We start from the raw sequence: 21918 nt of genomic DNA on the forward strand, positions 1-21918 counted from the left end.
CTTAATTGCAAGCCGAAGTTCACGAGAGCGCTAGTCTCAGAAAACCAATAAGCAAAAAAAAAAAAAAACCACCTGAGGAGATGACGTCTCTGTGCCTTGTGTTTAACGGCCGGGTTGTCTCCGCCTGCAGGTAGGAAGCCGTGAACGACTATTATGCGGCAAAGATTGCACCAACGAGTTTACTGGGCGAGTCGTATTGCTTGTCTGCACCGCGCTGGCTGCTTGCTTGTAGGTCTGTTTGCACTTTGATTCCAGCTTCTAGCAGGGGATACGACAGAAGTTGTCCGAGGAGCTGTTTTTTTGTTTTTTTTTTTGCTAAAAAATTAAACATCTGCTTCATGCCATGTATATGTACAAGTCGATAATATATGGGAGGGGAGCCTGTGTGCGTGTGTGGATGTGGATTTCCTGTCTCGTTCAGTAGTCTTTGAAATTCATTTTATCATATTTAAGCCGATTTCTAGGAATATATTCTTTGAAGTCGGGGAAAATAGCTTTCTATCCTTCAAAACTTATATTAATAAATGTATCGGTTACACAGTCATGCGCGTCTACATTTTCACATATGCGCGTGCACACACGCGCACGAACGCACTACACACGAATGCATACTCATTCCCACACGCTCTGGTACTGACCTCAGTCTGTCAGTCAGCTGGACAGTCAATCCATCAATTTCAAGCCAGTCAATTCACAAACGATCAACCGGAATAACTGTTGTATGGCTGTGTGCGCTGGCATGGACAATCCCGTTAGTAAAGGCAACAGTCTCGCGAGATCCCAGGAAGAACCGGACCTGCAACACAATGACGTCATCGTTAACTGGAGTTTGTGGCGACGTGACGTGACGCACGTGGAGCAGCGTCATCAACACGCCATCTGTCAGCCAAATGTGCCGAATTGAATAAAGTTGTCACGAGCAACAAGACAAAAAGCGTTTGGAAAACAATGCTGGATGTCAAGAAATTCGACTTTCACATTTTTCACCCGTACGAGATAGCACCAAGGGAGACTACTCATTTTAATCAGTCAGTAGTCTCCCCTAGCGACCTTGCGCATTCAAGAGTTCTAGGTCTGCGAGGCAAGATCATAAGACGAGTCTTTCTTTTGCTGTTTACAGGGGGCGCTGTTTACGGCACGATAAATCGTGTGAAAATGTTTCTGCAGGACAGTTTTACTGTCGGACACGAAAACACGACATTTCTTATCATTGTGCGGCTTTCCACGCTAAGTACTGATGTTACAGGACCAAGTGACTAGTTTACGGTCCCTCCAGCCACCCACATGTTTAAGGTGGACAGAGCAGACTTCTTAATGTCCACCCGCGGTAAGAACAAACGCACCGACGACTGGCAGCGAGGGTCCACAATCCAGGTTATGCTGTGTGCGAGTGAAGTGGAAGTCAAATAAGCACTAGGTGGTGTACACAGAAACAAATTGTGAAGGCCCTCGTCGAAAGGATTTTATTTGGCTGGTAAGTCATGCCCGCCTGTTCTACGATCTCCCAGGTCGTCTGCTTCATTTCTTCCCGTCAGCCTCTGTGCGTGTGTGCGCATGCGTGCTCGCGTGTCAGAGCGCTTGCTAGTCTTCAGATTGCCGTCCTGTTTAATTCAGAGAAGCTCCATAGCCTGAAGGATTGTCTTGGGTTCAGATTTCGGCGCACGACACTCTGGATGTGTCACATTTTCGCAGAGGTTGTGACTTTTCTTCAGGGTACTCCGGTCCCACCCTTCATCATTCTTTTTCCCTTGTAGAGTGAAACTTCTAGGTGGAAACACAAGGTGTAAGCACTATCTTTCCAAACCAACTAACCGACCAGCCCAGCTTTGATCTCAGGTTCGAGGCTTGCTCTGGCCTGTGGATGGAAAACCCTGACAGCCTAGCAGGAATGAATACCAGTTTTATCTGAAGGGTAAAGGCAACAAAAAGGTTTGGGGTCTGCCTTCTACATGTTACCCTAGAAATAAATACAACTTTACTGTCTTTACATTACTGGCTTGACTACTTGTATTATTGTGAAAAGGATAATATAAGTTTCTGAAAATGACTGTACTGGAAATGTAGAAGAAAAACGCATGCGAACCTCATTGATGGTTGTACCAAGAACTTCCAAGTTGTCTACCGGAAGTGCCGGACCCCTAATGCAAGAACCTATGGCGTTGTGCCTTTCAGTGTTGGGAGGATTTGATTTGTGATTGAAAACCTGCTCACTCGTCACGTGGACAGAGATGTTGATCTTTCTGTGTGTAAGACAGTGAGTATGTAGAAAGCAATGACAACTCCATCCCCAAAGAACTTCGTGAGCTAAATTCGTCCCCATCGGCTCGTGAAAACCGTTCATTTTGAAACCGATGTTGACACAGGTCCAAAACAACTGAGGCGAACGCCAGGCTCACACCACTAGCAAGGTGATCCGTCATGTGGGAGATAATTAAAGTGTGGGGGATGGGGCTATCTGGGGGGGGATGGTGGAGGGAAAGAGGTGGAATAGACAGATTTAACAAGAACAGAGAGGCAAGAGAGAGAGAGCGCGCAGAAATATAAAAGTACGGTGTGTATGTGTGTGTTTGCGATCTTGTTTGCGTGCTTTCCTGCTTGCACTGCTTACAAAAGCACACAGTGCTGGCGCCGTGAGGTTTTCTCTTTCTTCCCCGCAATCCCATCCATTAGTCGCCCCAGAAAAGCTTGGCGGAGTCTGGTCCTGCCTGCTGCAGCATCCACGGGCTTGTGATGGCAGACGACTTTTTGTTTCTCGGTTGCAGGGTAATTTCCCATTCATGACGATCGGGGGCTACTCTGTTGGAACCGTTGGTCTAGCTTTGCATTCGGAGTTTCGAGCTTTCCTATCACCACTACTACCTCCCCACCCACCAACCCCAGCAATTATCTTTCTCTCGTCTAGTCGTCATTTCTTCTCTCAAAACGTGGACTCTTGCATGTAAAGCACACTTCAGGTATAAAATGGGTTTTACTTTTATTTGAATCGATGCATTAAAACAAACACACGAACACGTCTAAACATACAGGTTGTAATGCGGACAACCAAGCAGACAAGCAGACAAATAAGCTGGCAGTCAAGAGTAAAATAGCGAGAGCTTAAAATGTATACAAGGGAGTAAATATACTGAAACATGTTCACCAACATTGAAAACAATATTTTGAAAAGGGTTTTTATGTTTTTAATCCCTGGTGACGGGTGAACCACTGGGAGTCAACACACAAATGCCTTTAACTTTATAATTTCAGAAGTGTATTGAGACTATGGGTTGCTAGAGCGAACTTGATGTTGTGGTGTGTTTGTTCTTCAGAACAACAATGGTCAGGAACACTTCCACGAGGATGTTTGACTCCTTCGATCAGTAACATGCAAAACATTTGAAATCAAAAGTAAAGAAAAAAGCTTTTTCCAGTCACTCTATCGATCTCAATAAAAGATACTATTTCCCCAAATTTGAACAGATCCCTTCTCTCTGTTCTCTAGATAGAAGCCCGCAAACATCTTCACGCACCAAAAAAATCCGTGACGTCACAAAAGTACTCAATTAATTAGCATATGCTACCTTTTCTTTCCAATTGTTTGTCGCCTTGACAACGTGAGTATTTTATTATATTCCTAATGTCCATAAATCTGTGCAGGCGGTATTCCTATTTTAAAATCTTGCATGGAATGTGATCGATGTTAGCAAGGAAACTAGGAGGTTATCCATGGATTGTTTATTTAAAAGTTTACTCATTCTGTAAAATAGTACATCTACAATGGCTACAGCTTGAGATATAAGAGACTAAACGAAAAAAAAGAGAAATGAATGAAAGAAGAAAGAAGAGAAGGAATGAAGTGACAAGTAAAATAAGGTAAAAATTTTGACAGAAAAAAATGGTGCCGAAAGTAGAAGAAACCTTTGGCGTGACGGCTGCAGGAAGGTGGGAGACATGCAGTTGACTTCCGTTGTGTCTAGAGAGCATCCTGCTTGTTGTGTTTTCTTGTCTGTACAGTTTATATCAGCTGCAAACGTGTCCTCCATCTTTATGTCTATATATTTATTTCTATTTCTACCATTCTTATTAACTCATTTCTCTTCCCTGTTTCCCAACGTCTTTTCCGTTTTGTCTCCACTCGGTCGCGCATGCGCGAACAGACACAGAGAGGGGAACAACAACATAAAGAAAACTCGCTGCAGGTACAGGTGTAGATGACCTCGCTGGAAGGTGAGTACGGGCACAACCGAAAAGCCATGTTGTAGCCTTTTGATACGAAATGTGAATACTTTCTATTTTTCATTGATATATATTTCATCTTCATGTCTCCAGAAGACCTGACTGTAAATAAACTAAAATTATTCTTTCTCTGATATTTCGCATTTTTATAGGAATGGTTCATTTCAAGAACAGCTGTCAAGACATGGAACACAACATTTCTAAGCCTGAAATGGTTGGCCACGACAAACAGTTAGTGCCAATCCGGCTCAAAACCACATACAATGTGAAGCCAACACTGTTACCTCCTGTAGCCATGGAAGACTTTTAATAAAACCTCAGGGAAGACTATAAACAGTCGAGTGTTTCATATTTTCTCACCTTGTTCAGTCACTGACCGAGAAGATGATGATATCTTTACAGCCTCCCTTTCAGCCTTTTGGAGTCAGACAACAAAAAGCAACAGACCTTTTATGTTTTCCTTTTTTGCTGTAAAGAAATCCCTGTTTTGCTCCAATTTCTTTTATGAACACTCAAAACTGCAATAACTTGAGTGACATTTGGCTTTTCTGTGGTCATCCTGTGTGGATTGCATCCCTCATAAAAAATCTATGCTCCCAAGTTCCAGATCGAGGAAGGAAGCGCTTATTTACGGTACAATATACTGCAAAATGTTTTCATCCAGCCGTTGGCTGACCGCCTGTCTGTGGCTCTAGGGATGAAAAAAGTCCTCCGTTGCCCATCTTCATCCATTTATCAACAGTAGGCTATCCGTTACTGTGTTGAGTATGAAGCCCATCGTAAAGTGTCATTGCCATTGCGATAGAAATCATCAACCATTTGTAACTGGAGAACACTTTGTGAAGTTCTGATGATGTAGAAGGTACTTCCTGACGGCCGCTAGTTGGCAGTTCATTTGTTACAAGTGTCCGCAAGGTCTTTGTCTCACACTGATATCAACGGTGAAGACAAATTGGCGTGACAATGCTGTATTATTGATGTCCCTGAACTGAAATTTGCCATTTCTGTGGAACTCTCGTGTCTATGCCTCATTCCTGTAGATGATGAGTAGTACTCTGCTGAACTCTCGACATATTGAGTTGGATTCTGTTGATGTTTTCATACTTTTATCGACATATAGTGAGGTAAGCTCTTCAAGGCTTTTGCGTAAAATATTTTACAGAACCTGTAAGATAAAATCTTTAATATTGTACCTAAAACTCATTTAGTTTTTGAATATTTTAAAGAACTCTGTAACCTCGAATATTACTTCAGGTGACTCAGTATACATTTAGGAGACCGTGGGTGTCATGAAGGAAGCGGTGTGACTTGAAATATCATTCTGTCCATCAAGACATGGTACTTGAATAACCAAGTATCAGCACTCTATAACATGAGTTAAGTTTAAAGAGCGTCATGCCTCAGTGATCCAGAGGAATTTTCTGTCTCATCAAGAAGCCAAGAACAGCTAAGGACAGCCAAGGAGAGGAAGAGAGCTTAATAATGTTGTTTTTTTTTAAATTGAAGGCATGAAGAACAAGTGAAAGCATAAATTGACAATCGAAAAGAAAATAGAAGATGGTGAGTGGACGGATAAGCAGGACAATTTCATTTGGTGGGATGAGACCGTTAGCACAGCGGTTGCCGTGGGGACCAACAGATTTTATTTTTAAATGCAGATCTAAGGGCGCTGCGGAGCACGCCTCCTGACCTCTGACCTAAGCTGTGACGTCAGACACAGAGTGGCTCACAGGGAAGTGGAAGTATGGCAGGCGAAGTTCTGTGGAAAACACTTCTGTTCTATCACACGAGAAGGTTATCCCATGTTATCTGATTTAAGGAGCGAAGCGTGTGATAATATCAAGTTCAAAACACTGCAAACAGATCGTGAAATAGGAATGAAAGAGGAAATAGAAACAGTCTGACCATCACAGGCACCGAAGTTCTTCATGTTAATATTCTACACTTCTGTACAGTGAGTTTTCGTGTTTTAACAACATGCGCACACACACACAATGATAGGGGAAGAGATTGCAGGAGAAAGAGAGAAAAAAAATCTTGACGGGGTAGAGGCAGAAAGAACTCAGATTCCAGAACATTTCATCCGAGGCCACTAGAGTTTGCACATGAGGTTAACCAGCGACAGAAAAACAAAATCAAAGCACAGATACTGCTTAGAAAGTAAAAGTATTCCACTCCAACGCTATGTAAATATTGTATGTGCCTATTACAATCTCTTCCATAGTTTCATTCCTTACTTTCAAAATCACAATAAACAAACTTTGCAACTGATTTTGTTATCAGCGTGTTTCTATTTTGTAACAGGAATAATAGCTCTGTTTAACTTGCATGAGAAAAAAATATTTCGAGATGTACTTATTCTAAAGAGAGAGAGATGAAGGTAGAAGAAACGTGAGTAGCAACCAAGGATGAGGGTCACAGTACTTATGATGTGTTCGTGGGAAGGTTCTACACATAGTCTGAGGACTAAGTGGCGCAGGTAAACAAACATATGGCATGCCAGTCGGAACGCTGACTCCCTCGTATTGTTGTTTGATGTTCAAAAGAAATCGAAGAGCTCTTTGTAATGAACATTATTGACATCCCTACATAATGTGACCAGTGCTCACCCCACCTTTTGTTATTTGCAATGGGGCTTGCATTATCAAATGAATATGAATGCAAGCTGACGCGTGCGTAAATATTTTGTGAGCAAGGTTGGAAAGACGTGTCGTTGTGAGACAGAGAGAGAGAGAGGAAAAGAGAGTGTGAAGAAGAGGAAAGGCTGAGGAAAGATAAAATACAGACGTGCAAACCTCTCCATGCTCCGTTACCATCGCATGTGTAACGCGGGTCTATCTCCGTCCAAACTGACGAACCCTGTAGCATGACCTCCTTGACTACATTGCTGTGACCACAGTGACCACCGTGACCACCGTGACCAGCGTGACCGGTCTTCCCTCTACACCCAGCACGTGAGTGCGTCGCCTTGGTAACAGAGCGCCATCAGCCGCAACCTGAAGTCATGGGAGAACCACAGGAGAAGGAGGAGGGGGTTGAGGTGAGGTGGGGGAGGTGTTCAAGCAGGTCACGTGGCTTGGTATTTCCTGTCAATCATTTACTGGCGTTTTGCGGACAAGGAAACACAGCAACTCAATTAGCTACCAGCAAGCCTGCTCGCCCTTTCTCTCACTCCCCCAGCCCCCAACCTCCTTCTCTCCCTCTCCGGGCTACTTGTTGTCTCTCCCCTCCGCCCCTCGTCCTCCTTTAATAACGATAACTTTTAGGTGCACAGTTTGAGCGTGAGGCAGGGAGGTAGCGGTGTTCATCTTGCCTTTCCTCCCTGCTCCACTACAAAACCGGTCTGAAGCGGAAACTTTGACGATTTCGCTTAGGGGATGAAAGTTTTCCATGTCAACAAGCAGGATTTTTAAACTTTCCTTTTCTGATCCAGGAGGCAAACATTTCCCTCTTATTGTTTCTCCCCCTTTATCTCCGCCTCCACCCTGCTTCTCTGTTTCGCACGTTCATTTATGTTTTTCGCTTTTTACTCTTGACTTTTTTATATCAGGAGTTGTTTGTACACGATGTAGCTCTGATCATGGCGGTGGTCATGCTGTGTGGACCGGAGTTCTGACCTGCTCTGCCATGTACTGAAGTAGCTGCAGCCAGCACTGATTACAGCTCATACCACAATATATCTTCAAGATTTACTTGTAATACGCTAATGCATCTCATCTTGACAGTGTCGAGTAAGTGCTCACCCGTTTGACTTTTTTTTATATTTATCTCACTGACATCACGTGACTGGCTCAAACCAAATCCCCCGATGATGTCACCGCAGCAAGTAAGGTCTCCTGATGTAATTTGTCACAACAAAAAGCCATAATAGCACAAGTTTTTACACTACCTGATTTTCTAGATAGCTGATGACAAATAATAATACTGTTTTATTCCCACAGTGTTGTTTAGTGGGGTTTCTACTGGGTGTGTGGAATGATTGTCAATACTATTCTTTCCAAAAGATGACACAGCATCTATGCTTCCTGTATTTAATTATGCCTGAAGCTCTTTTCTTATGCCATTCAATCTCATAATAGGGGTTACATCCCTAAACAACACGTCAGTAATAAAGTATGATGAGAAATGTATGAATGTACAAGACATTTTATATATAGATATAAAGACAAAATGAGGGAAATGACGAGATATACTTGATACAATCTGGACACAATCTGAGGGGCGCACTCAAAAAAAATGCTCACTAAGGATGTTCAGTCAGTCCTATGGCTGTTCTCCCCAAAAGTAGGAAACTGTGATGTCCGCTGTATGGGAGGGAGAGACATGGGCCCACGCTCTACTGTGTAATTACTTTGCAATGTCCGCTTGCGATAGCCTGACCTCCCACATGAATATTCATTAAATCTGTCACGAACGCTCAGGCTCAAATTAATATTATGGTTGAGCTAGTGTCAACAGACGCTCATAGCGGTCCTCGCAGATCGATGCTGAGACGACTACATTCCTCCCAGTCACAGTCATCCCCTTGTCTGGACACTGCGATCCTTCCTTTAATTGCGCTGCTTCTGTTTCTCTTTCCTCTCCTCTTGCATTTGAGTGCGCAGGAGCGCAACTTTAGTGTTCTTCCCCATACCCTGAGTTTGGTTCATTCGTTTTTAGTCATTCATTCATCCCTTGACTGTTACCAGTTGACGAATGGTTATGCTTGGTCCGCTGGGACTGGTTGTAGGACGTAAAAACTGGATGGAGACAGACGATAGCAAGGCTCTCTACTTGGGTCTTGAGCGGTGATAAACAGGTCATGGAACAACCAATCCACTCCCTCTTTTTTTCTTTGATGAAGTCCACCACATCGACCTCCTGCAAGGTACCCAGAACAACGTTTTATAGAATGAGTCTCATCCTGGGTCACATGGCCGAACCAGAGCAACTGAAACTGATTGACTGTTGCAAGAAAAGGTTCCCAGTGTCCTACAAATGGGGGGACCAACCTCCATACAGAGACTCATCGGTTTTATGTTTCTTGTACAGGATCTGGCGCAGTCTCCTTAGGCACTTGTTCTTGCATGCCCGAGGTCTTCTCTCCGTATCTTACATCCGTACGACAATAAGGCTAGGAGGAACTTGCTGAGTTTGCACTGGGGTGTAAACTGCTGTTATTACTGCGCCACATCCCATCCAGCTTGGCTCTCACCTCTGTTGCTAGAGCGATGCCGATGTCTTTTGCCATCTTTGAAAATGGTGGCTTAAGTTCTTCAAGCTCTTGACCTCTTTGAGCTGTACTCCGTTTAAGTCTGATTCGCCGACTCTTCTGGTCGTGACTTTGACTTCTCAGTGCTGGTTTCTATTCCATATCCGTTTGAACTGTTTGTAAGTCTGTTGTTGAGGCCTTGCAGTTTGCTGTTAGTGTCTGCTGTCGTATCTATGTCGTCTGCAAAGGGTAGGCTGTATATGGTCCTCCCACCATTGGAAATGTGTGGTGGTCGTGACAGTTTTCTCGAAAGATAATTTGCAATAAGATGTTGAGCAGTACAGGAAAAAGGAATCATTCGTGAAGGAGGTCGTGTGAAAGAAAACCCTATTTGCTGTTCAGTAGTAACTCGGCCATTGAGCTCCTCTACAGCGTTCTGACGACTTGAAGAAGATCCTCCATGATACTTTCGCATCACAGACCACAGCCTCTCGCTCCAGGTTCTGTCAAATGACTTTATAAAGTCGACAAAGTTCTCGTAGAGATCCCAGTGCTGCTGTGGACTTTTTCCATTAGAATGTGATAGTTGAAGATAAGCTCAGCTGTGATCGTGTCCAGTCTGAATCCATCCAGTTCTTAAAATTTCTCAGCTAATGACTTTTTCTGAGTTGCGTATTAGCCTGTGGTTCTGTTGGTTATTTTATTTATTTGTTTGTTTATGTATTTATTTTCTGCTGTTTCCTTTCTTTGAAACGGCCATGGCTAGTGATTGCTTCCACTCCTTTGGGTTTTTTGCGTTACTAGATTCTTTGCCAGAAAGCAAGAAGACGCTTTGTTGTTTTTGCTCCACCTTGCTTGAGCAGCTAGGTGTCAGCACCAGGTGACTTCAGTCTCTCCATAATGTGTTCCACTCTCTCCAGAATGTGTTCCACTCTCTCCAGAATGTGTGCCACTCTCTCAACCATCGTCCTGTAGGAATGGTAAGCTTTTAGGTTCGCTGATTGTAGTCTGGTTGTTTGGAGAACACTAGAGTCGGTTGTCAGCTTGAAGTTATATTGTGGGAATATATACGGTTTATTGGCATAGTATTGCAGTGCTCTCTCGTGCTCTCTATGAAAAGGTACCCGTTGATGGTTGACTTGTCAAGATGGAGGTCTTTAGTAGGTTGTAAATCTTTTTGTTGTCTCCTCGTTTAACGTCTTTCGCTATAGTCCGTCGCTGGTCGTCGATCCAGCTCTCCTGATGTCCAGATTCACAGCACTTGTACTTGGAAGCTTTAGGTTTGCTTGTCCTTTCTTTCCTCAAGCCACTCCTTTGATCTCACAGACCTAAAGTTGTTTGTTCTTCTGGATATCGTTGTTCAAGGTAAACCTCGGCGTAGAATAACAAACTTCGTCCTTTCTCCCCCATGTTCAAGGAAGTCACGTGATTTCCCTGCGCAATTCGCATCAGTGCATCCCCCTGCACATCCCCCCTGGACTTTTCATTATGGGATGTCCGTTTTTATTTGCATTGCGATGTACATGAATTCTGGACAAACTGTTAATCGATGGAATTTTTTATTCTGTTTTTATTTTTTCTTTCTTTTTATCTTTCCTCGCATTGCAACTCGCCGAGTTTGATAGTTTGATGTGGACTCTTAGGTGACCCCAGGGGGCGTTTTCTCGCTGACAGATCAATCTGTGAGGAGAGAGAAGTGATGCTTGGGCAAAGTGCAAAATCGAGGAATGGGGGCGTAAAGGTATGTACTGTAACAATCACAGGAAGTTAAATTGACGGGATGCTTCCAGACTTTAGATAATCTACCAAACCACACCATCAGGTCCTCAGCAAACTAAAACCTGTATTCGTTGAACATAGCGCAGACTTATGACAAAGCCGTAAATTTCCTAATTACCTAATTACCAAATTATTGAGAAAGTTAAGTATATGACACATGGCTTGGATCACTTCAGAGAATAACGGTCAAACACTTCTCCATCCCACAAAAAAGACAAGAAACACGAAAGAAGAATTGCTTTGTTATATATGATCCACTTTTACCTCTCGTCTTCACGTGTTCTTTGCCCAGCATTACTTATTCTGATGCCAGAAACTCTTCTCCATTTCCTACTGCCAGATATAGAGCTGACTCAAGCAGGACCTGGAGCCTACATGTCTGAGTTCGTTAAGCTGTTACTTTATTGCTTAGCTACGGTTCATTGCACACTTCCCCCGTCTTAACCTCCTGGCGGTTATACAAAAAAAGGCTGCAAATGCTTGGGAAAGCAGAGCCTGTCTCCATGTTAAAATATGTTTTTTCAGGATATAAATATTCTCTCTCTCTCTCTCTCTCACTCACTCACTCACTCACACTTATTTATCAGACTCGTTACCTTGCCGAGACAAGCCTCAGACAAGCAGCCTGTGTTTATGTAGTTGTGTGTGAGTGATTGGGGTAGACCCTTAAATCATGATTAATACAGAGGTTTATAACACTATTATTTTCTGTTAATCATCGTCTTCTGATTCTCTTTGTCTGGAGCGGAAAGTCAAGATTAAGTTCTGTCCCAGTTGTTAACGCTTAGTGGAAATATTATCAGCCAATCGCCTTAGTTTTGTACTTTGCCGCCGGTGACCCTTTGGTAGTAATTTGTCTCGGAACTGGAGGCTGAGCAAAGCAAAGTGATACTTTCTTCCAATCAAAGCACTTTATTCCGAGAGGGATGGATAAAAAATGAACAATGATTGAACACGTTTCCCCTTTTCCATCATATTCACAGTTTCATGATCACGTCTGTATTTATTTCTTATGAAAAATTATATGCAAACACACATTGTAAGACTGGACACACGCACGCACGCACATACAGGCGCCCACACGCTCACACACACTAAGACCGATGTATTGGCCACCCCAGCTTGTGGATGCCAGCTTTGTCAAATGAACTATACATGAATACCGAAAAAGATTTGGGGCACATGACGAGGACGCAAAGGAAAAGCATGGCAACAGAATGGTTTATTAGTTTCTTGCCCCGAACTATGTTGCATCAAAGCACAAAATCCGACATGTAACGAAGAGCTTATGCAGTAAGACAGGTCAGCCAACAGACTGGCAAGAGTGCAGCTGACGGTCCTCACACCACGACGACCCCACGCGATGGTCGTGAGTGCAGACGGCAGTGTAGCTACCTGAACTCTCATGAATCTCGATGTAGCGACCTAAACTTTGGACACTATTGTAATGATTTCTGCTATAAAGTTTCTCGGTACAACCGGTCTTCTAATGTGGTAGCCAATACTATTGTGTCACGGACCTTCACCGGGTTGCTTGCACGTCCATGTCTTCTGCCCGCCCATGGACATGGCCGATCGTCTTCGCTGTGGAACGCGCGCCCTAGAGGCATCCTTGTGTCTGGAGGCTGTAACACAGAGGCTTATGCAACCCAGCCCTGGTCGCAATCAAGGCGGCACCCAGTTGTCGAAACGTTAGAGGCGTTTGGTTGGGAGGGAGGGGTGGGCTTATGGGTGAAGGGGAAAGGGGAGCCTGACGTCGTCTCATTAGGCCGGGAGGACACACAGCCACACTCCCCCTCCCCATCACCACTACCCCACCACCACCACCACCACCACTGTGGTCGATACAATTCAGAGACTGGATCTGCTCCGCAGACGGCGGTTAGCTGCGAAATCAGCGCTGGGGTCAGAAGGAGGCGGAGGACACGAGGTGAGAGGTACGTACCCAGTGGGTACAAGCGGCGCTGACGCTGCAATCAGTTTCAACCGTCAACGTTCCGATCTTTTGACAGGCCTGCAGCAGCAGCAGCAGCATCGCCGGCGGCTGCACCCAGACTACGGAGGATAATAAAGGAGAGAAGTAGGGAAGTTCGCCCAGTTTCTTTATCGAAGGAGTTTTTTTTTTTCTTTTCTTTCGTCTTTGCCGGGCTGCCAGCCATGTCATTCTTGAGACCGCACAGGGATCGTTTACAGGGTGTCTCGACCTTCGCATCTCTTGCCCTTCTCTGTATCAAAAAAAAACCAAGCAAAACGACTGGAAATTCCATTCATAAAACCTCATCGGCACAGAGCGAGATGGGAATGTGGGGGTTACTGTCGGTTGAGACGGAGGAGGCGGCGGAGGGGGTAAATACTGCAATCGCGGGTTATTGCACACCTGGCAAAATGTGATTGTAGCCCCTATTCCAGTGAAAATAAAAATTCATGCATTTCTGAAATTGGCGAAATATGTCCAGCTGTGGGAAATGACTCTCACAGATGCTGAAGACATGAAACCAAGTATAGGTGATGTATACGGCCCTCGACAGGTGCGGCCATGACATGCTGAAAACATACTAGGAGTTAATGAATCGTGGACTTATTGGAACTATAAAAACTGCATAGGATAGTTCTATTTTTATCATCAACTTCATCATCATCATCATCATCATCATCATCATCATCATCATCATCATCATCATCATCATCATCATCATCATCATTCAAGAATAGCATTATAATCATCTTATTCCTTTCTTCTTTATTTCGCTGTCTTCTTCTGAATACAAAGCTCCTGCCTCTCTTGCCAATAGCTAAATATTGTAACTTCTCATAACTATATACCGATTTCCTTGTAATAAGGTCTTGTGGAGAGGTTGAAGAAAAAACACTCAAAGAAGATTCTCCATTATAACGATATCGTACTGACCTTTCAAACTGAACTTTAACTGTGTGTAACCGAGCGACGATCGCGATTGCTGAACATTATTCGTTTTATTATTCTGTTTTGTGTATTTGTGAGGTCAGCTAGTCCGCCGATTACCTTTGTTGCCAGCAATCAGTAATCGTAAATGGCAAAGATCCACAGCATGGTTTGCCTGTGTGATGTTAAATAGCTGGCGTCCAAAGCAAATGGTTTCATCTGAATGGTCCACTTGCCACTTAAGTCACGTGGTAAAGACCTCACATACATTCCAGCCACCAGCGATTTTTTTTATGTTAAGCTTAAAATTTGGGGCCAAATGTCTAATTTATAACCTACATGCAACACGGACCTCTACGGTCACATATTTGTTAATTACTGGCATATGCCACTAGGACAATGTTCTCTCATACTCAGGCCCACACTGTTTCTTTACTTGACTTCTAAGTATCTCTACAAAATACTATGCTCAGTTTTGTAGTTATTTTTGTTTCTTGCCGTAAATCGTCTGTTTTCATAAAGTGTGGATAGAAATAGTTTTTAAAGACAAAACATTAGAAGCTTCCGTGTAAATCACATGAGAATAACTAAAACATTTCAAACTCATTAAACAACATTTTACACTGCTGCTAACATGCTAACATGCTAACATGAAATGATTTGCTTTTGGGGAGTTTTTGTTTTCATGGAAATTGTTTCTCACCGACAAAAGACGCCTCCAGCTCTGTACAGTATTTGTTAATCATAAATCATACTTGGATTCCTCTTGGCTGTCAGAGTTTCAGACGTTTTGCTTTGCCTGGTGGAGTGCCACCTCCACCTCAGCACCCAATGTTCAAGTTTTCTACCTCCACTGTCAGTGCTTTATCTACTCTCGCTTCCTTACAGTCTATCGCGCGGAGGTCTGGTGACCCATTCGTGAACCACACATAAATCGGTCATAACTCTGAATATTTTAATGTTTGTTTTGATGGGTGTCAATCTTTTTCATTTTTATTTATTTTTCTGATGACAGGAAAACCGTCAGATGTTTTTATGGCTTTACTTGGAGTAGAGTCGTGAAACAGATGGACAGGGTTTGGGGAATGTGTGTGTGTGTTTGTGTGTGTGTGTGCGTGTGTGCGTGTGTGTGTGTGTGTGTGTGTTGATTTTGTTTTACGACGGACAGGAGAGTGCGTAAAATATATGACAGAAGAGAGAGTAAACAAAAGAGGGATAAATGTTAGATTGATGAGCAAAAGGAACCCCCAACCAGCAAAGGCAAAGAAATATATACAAAAATTAGAAAGCGCCGTTATTCCCCACTATGAATAAACTTTGCATAATACAAAGAAATGAACCTCCGGTGGGACTGACCACACACCTTGGTACCACAGTTCCAAGTAATCAAGTCCACTGACTGAGGAATGCCTAACCTTGTACAAGACTTTTTCTTGTCAGAACCTTGGATTGTGTGACAGCATGGCGACTGACTGCCAGTCAACAACATGTCCTTGTCCTTCACGACAAAGTGTCTTGTGGAGGTCGGTGGGTGGAGGTTGTAATTTATTTTCCCCCATGACTGTTTATGTTGTAGTACTGATCGAGCAGAAATCAAAGTGCAAGGTTATGAGTGGCCAACGTGTCACGGAAAATATCGACCATCCCGTTCAGTCTCGTCTTCACCAGACCCCCCCACCCCTCGCCTTTTCAATCACTGTCGACTGCAGTCAATACTCGACTCAAATCGTTGAAAACACGAAAGGCCAAAAGCCGAAAAGAAATCTTGAAATCGACGACTACGAACTCGGACTGCTGCTGCTGGTGGTGGTGGTGCTGCTGCTGAGAGATGGTAAAAGTCCAGAAGGACATTCACTGGGATGACTGGGAATTCTGAAAGAGCGGTCACCTCAGCTGACTATAGTACTGGAGAACGTGCTACCTGGGATAAGAGAGTTTACCACCCGTAGGTTATTTCTGAGCTGCTGTATTTTATTACATATTTTATACAGCTTTCACTCGCAGAGCTGATCGCAAGTGTGCGAAACTTTATTTGGGGTGAGTTTTGCATCAGGACTGTCCAACTGTTCTCGTACTTTGGCCGAGTGTGATAACTGATGGCTGAGACTGCTTGTAGCACCTATGAGAAAGAGTGGATGTGCACCGACCGGATAGTGTCTTCAGAACTATGTCTCTGAGTCTCGGCAGGAATTCCTGTTTCAGAATTGTTTTGCCCCTGATCTCAGTGTGGATTCCCGCTCCAGAAATAAGTGCCTGTATTAGCAATTCTAGGCTGCAGCAAAAAGTTGAGGAGGACAACTTTTGCTGACACAAAAAAAAATCACCGAGGAGGACACATGGTGAGACAGATGTTCTGGACTTCTATGGATTTTCTTGAGCGCAAAATTCGCTTACATTTAATGCCTCACAAAACACGTATGGAACTCTTTTATTTATTAAACTTATTTATCATTATTGTCGCCTCATCCAGTCATTCCTGATCGCATGTCATTTTGTTCCAAAATTCGATGTAACTGAAAAAGCTCATTAATTTTAGTGAAAGCCAAATAATTTGTGTAATTTTTTTTCCACCTAACTCACAATGGCGAAGTAGAGGAGGTGTGTGTGGGGTGGGTGGGAGGAAGTCAGCATTGTAGGAGCTCAGGCATGCACGCAGCTGTAAGTATATTCATCGATTATGTGACTGCCTTCGCAGCAAGAGGGAAGGAAGGAACTCAACACGAACCGTCATTTAGATGGCGACAGAATCCAGACATCTTCAGAGGCCCAGGAAGCTTCCTCTGACGTCACCTACCGTTTGGCGGCGAAGCTTCGTTTACGTGGAAGTCGCCTTGGTTCATTCATTATTCATCATTGTGCTTTGGGAGGTCACACACGAGTGAAGGCACCGAGAGCTGGAGGACTGGAGGTTTTTGCTGGCTGCTATAAGAAAATGGCCGCCTCTGTAAAGTGGATTGCTTTGTGATTTCGGCACTAATGCAGCAATTGTCCTGCAGTCGATTGCGGGTTTTTGGAGTATTTCTGATAGCATCGCACAGTCATGTGGATTCCTTTCTTCTTCTCTGGTTTCGTGCTGTTCCGCCTTCCTTTTTCTTTTTTTTCTTTTTTTTTTACTTCATTTTTTTTTTGTCTTTATTCGTGCTCCCTCCTCTATTACATCTCCTTCCTTGTTCTCAATGTTGTCTTTTGCTTTTGCTGCTGTGGTTTTTCTTCCACTTCCTCCCTTATTCACTTCACGGACATCATTATATTTGCCTTTAAGTTAGCTTGAAATAGTATAATAATTTCTAAGATTTCATTCCATGGAGATTTGTATTTCGTCTGTAAGTGCGCATATGGCTTTCTTACACAGGAAGGGATCGCTGTGTTAAAATACACCAGCCTCCTAAAAAGCTCTAATTTTTTATGTTATCTGCCTTCAGTTGAACAAGGAATCTGCGTTTTCACAACTAGATTATGTAGTCGCCATGGGTCATTCAAGGGACAGAACTGTCATTATCAAAGCATTATTCTGATGAAGCGCTTCATCTCGCGTTCCGACTGCTCGCACCTAAAACATCTTTCTTAAGAAGGAATAATAATAGAATAATAAATAGCTTGTCAAATATTAATTTGATTTTTAAATCAGCATAATGTGCTTTTATCATAAATCAAACTGCGTCTTCGGCTTTTACCATTTTGAAATTTTTTCCCTACTAACTACGATGTCTAGTTTTGACAAGGATGGTATTTTAATGTTTTTGAATAAAAAATACTGCTGGGTCTCAGTTTCAGAATATTCGCAAAAAGAAGCGGACACAAACCTGAAAGCACTGCTCAAATAACGAGTTTTGTCCCTCAAAGCTGCACCTGGGTGCTTGCTTAAAATGAAAGGGAAAAGAAAAGATGGTAGACATGTGCATTCATTTGCCACCTGGCTGCAAAGGAAAAGCAAGGTCCATGGGGGACCACGACTACTTCACACAACGGTACAGCGTCGACTGGTGTTTCTGCCTCCACGAGCTTTGTGTCCGGACACACAGGCAACACAACAAATTGCAGACTGAATGCTCAGGTCTTCAAGCAAGGACAACAGAAAACTTTTGATAAGGTCACTTTGGCATAGGGGACACCATCCACTTGTGTGGTCTTTTTAATTAAATGGCATAATGGACGGTAATCAAGCGTAAACATTTTCAAAAATGTGCATGCAATTAGCAAACAGCTATTCTATGTCGTGCTAATTATCCACAAAATTGTACGACAAGCTGCGCTAACTAGTGTTTTTCTAGCGACAACAATGGTCCGTAATCGATCAGTTTTAGATGAGTTTGTAATTATTGCACTTATGCTTTATCAATCATCTGTAGTCAGTGATGTTTATGTGTGTGTGTGTTTTATGACGGGGTTAATCTATTCAGTGACATTGTAATTATCAACCTACTGCTGGCAGTAAGACTCTAAGTGTATAAAGTTTAACGGATAACTATGCCGCAGTCTGTAACAAAAGTATAATAAAAGGCGATCTGGAGGCAGACTTTGCTCCTCTGACCGTGTAGTCACAAAAAAAGTCAGTTTACACTTCACAGATTGCCTCAGTCATCTGTATTAAATAAAAATTACTCTTTCTTTTCTATAAGTCATTTAGCAAGCTAATAATTTACTTTAATGCTAAACTTCCTCTCTATTACTCTCGTTATTTATAAACAGTTCATGGTGCAGTTCGATCATTGCTTTATAATTTCCAGTCAATGAGTTGGCTAAATTGCCAATTGCAAAATTCTTTCCATTGTAATATCTGTTTATTGGTCTGTCTGTCTGTTTGTATGACCGAGTGTGAACATCTATTAATGTGTTCGTGTGTGTGTGTGTGAAAGTGCTAGCACGTGTGTCTGTGTGAGTGGTTGTGCATGCCAGCCCAAAAAGTGGTTATTTTCCTGAACTGCCGCCCTGCCACTCCCTCGTTTAATCATACCTTTTAGGCTGAAAAACTTTTACACCTTCGGAAATGAAGCCAACAAGAGAGGCTTAGTTTTGAAGGGTGGGGGTCATTTTCTGCTCGTAAATCTCGGCGACAGTTATAACTGGCAACAGCTGCACTTAAATCAGTCGGAATAAGATCTAAGAGCATTATATGGATGGCGGAAAGGAAGTGAATGCTTAATTTATTTATTTTCTCTGGTCGGCGCTTGTGACAGTAGTCAGCGGATCGTTTCGCAGCTGCCAGGTTACGCCCCCTGCCACCCTCCGGCCCCCCCACACACACACACACACACGGACATACACGCACACACACATGCACACACACGCACACACGCGCGCACAGACACAGCCTTCTAAGCTAATTTAAGGGATTGCAATCGTCCCAATGGCTGCTATATTCAACCATTTTATCTCCTCATCTTATGAGAGACCACGGCAGTGAAACTGAGAAAGGGATGCATAGGCAAGGGGGAGGACTGAGGTTGAGACAAACAAGGATAAATGAGTGATAGATATTTCTTGAATAAAGTGATGCAAAGTACACACACACACACCAGTTACTGATACCAATGCATGTAGAGACAAAGACAACTGCGCGAGACTGGAGTCAGAAAACAAATTGTCAGTCAGAGCGAGACAGACCGAAAAAGTCAATATTTGCAAAAGTCGAGAGGAATATATTTTATTTGATTCTGTTTCATTCTTGTTGCTCGTAATGGAAGTATTGTCACAGGAAGTATTGTCACGCCAATGAGAGATCGAATAGTCATCAACGTCCCACACAAAGAATATTCAAAGTATTGTTCCACACATCACTGACTCGTCCCCCATCAAGACCTCTGTTTGATCCTGCTTACTGGGTAACGACCCTCCTCACTGGCATAGTCAACAGCTGACTGATAGCATCAGCGTGACGGGTACCCAGCTGATGATTGCTGCAGCGTGACTGGAGTCACTGAAGCGTGTCAGTCTAAAGGTCGGCGTCTAATTGCGGATCCATAAATGTAGGTATTCATGAAATCGGTCGCCTGCATCGAGGAAATAATTGGGAGTGTGGTGCGGCCTTCTGGAGTTGGCATTATCTGATAATAGGAAGAAAAACTAACTAAACAAAAAAAGTGTCGATGAGGGGAAGTAAATTACATAAGGACAGACAGACAAACAGAAACTGACAGATTGACTGGTAAACAATAGCTTAAAGAATGGGTAGAACATAGTTTGCTAATCTTTTATCATACTATTATACTCTTTATGCACATTGGAAAATTATTAGATTTTTGTCTTGCTCTGTTCTTCTTTCCCTTCTCCCTTTTTATTTGTCGCTCTTCCTTCTTCTTATGAGACACAATCATTCAAAGCACCAAAAAATCTAAGGAAAATATAAGGAAAAGTGATAGTAAAGAATAAACCTCGTAGATAATGTCTTATTTGTCTTTACTAATAAGTCTTTATACGAAAAGAAAAACTGTTGCATTCCTATTTCTCTTTATTCCTTCTTTCACTCTCACTTCCTCTCTTTCCCATGTCATAATGACCACGAGTGATTGAAATCATAGACATCATGTCCTGTCTCTCTCTCTCCTTTTCTTGCTATAAGAAAAATCACCTTAGAGACCGACACAGAAAACACACAAAGATAGAGAGAGAGTAATAAGGAAGAAATCGATTAAAAAATGTATTTACAGTGTTCCCTCGTTTATCGCGGGGGATCGGTGCTATGATCAGCCGCGATAAACGAATTTCCGCGAAGTAGGGACATACATGCAATAATAATATATACATGTAAAACAATATCATGTGAGTGTCAAGTAATATAGTAATCATGGTATTAATATAGTACAATAACAAATTAGTGTAAACAAATTATAACTGTACTCAGAGAAACCCAAAAAATTGATTCGAACTGGCTGCGAGATGGGAGATAACAATCATGGCTCGTCGCTTACGCATAGCAATGGATTTCTGTTACACAATTATTTCTTTCTTTCTATCTACAAAATAACCATGGTATTTTAATAGAAATACAAATATAGCTACATTTTTCGTCTTTTTCCTGTTGAAATATCTATGGTATTTTGTACAACGATAATTCCCAGCACAAAAATATCTATGGATACTTCACTCAAAAAAAAAACCGCGAAGTAGTGAATCCGCGATATATGAACCGCGAAGTAGCGAGGGAACACTGTATGTCATGTCTCTTTCCTGATACGTATCATGTCTTTCTGTATATCAGAAAACGATTAGAATTTTTTCTTCCTTCTTTCCTCCACTCTTTCTTTCTCTTACTATTACTGTATCCGTATTTCTTCTCTCTCTCTCTCCACCCCACCCCTTCCTATCTCTTTCTCACTTGTCGGTCGTTCCTGTGAAAGCAAATGCCTTGTATAACGAAGTTACACACGACGAGATTGTGTTACTGGACTGTGGCAATGGCGGCAGGGAGTAAACTTCAGGGTCTGGAGTCTGCCATTCGTGCAGTTTACCTGTAATTGGCGGATCGTGCGGGCGCGAAGGGGTGGCGGCGCGCTGTACAAAGAGACGCAGCATGTCTTGCAGCGGATACAACGCCTCCCGCCATCGACCAGTCGGCCCGTCCTCCCAGATGCAATCCTGACAATTATGCAGTCATTGTGCCTGACCCGTGGTCACGTTTGCGGAAGGAGGGAAGGAAATGAGATGGTGGTGATGTCGTGTGGACAGAAGGTGGTGGTGGTGGTGGAGTGGGGGATGGAAAGGAACAGTTTCGTCATGCTCGTCTGCCAGAAGTCTGTATCCAATGAGCGGCACTCGACATCAGATTAAAAAAAACTAGACAAAGACTTTCTTTTGATTTTGAGACTTTTTGTAATTTAGAGAGTAGCTGTTT

The 21918-nt window shown here is 42.9% G+C and overlaps 1 long non-coding RNA gene across 1 annotated transcript in view; it reads right to left on the reverse strand.

Annotated features, from left to right (window-relative positions):
- Positions 1-649: 649 nt before the first annotated feature.
- Positions 650-21918, reverse strand: part of LOC112565173 — a 67061-nt gene continuing 45792 nt past the window's right edge. Inside the window, exon 3 of the long non-coding RNA XR_003099358.1 lies at positions 650-796. This is a non-coding gene — a long non-coding RNA (uncharacterized LOC112565173). The remainder of the gene's footprint in view (positions 797-21918) is intronic.

Source organism: Pomacea canaliculata, linkage group LG5 (genome assembly GCF_003073045.1).
Source record: "Pomacea canaliculata isolate SZHN2017 linkage group LG5, ASM307304v1, whole genome shotgun sequence".
Lineage (NCBI taxonomy): Eukaryota > Metazoa > Mollusca > Gastropoda > Architaenioglossa > Ampullariidae > Pomacea > Pomacea canaliculata.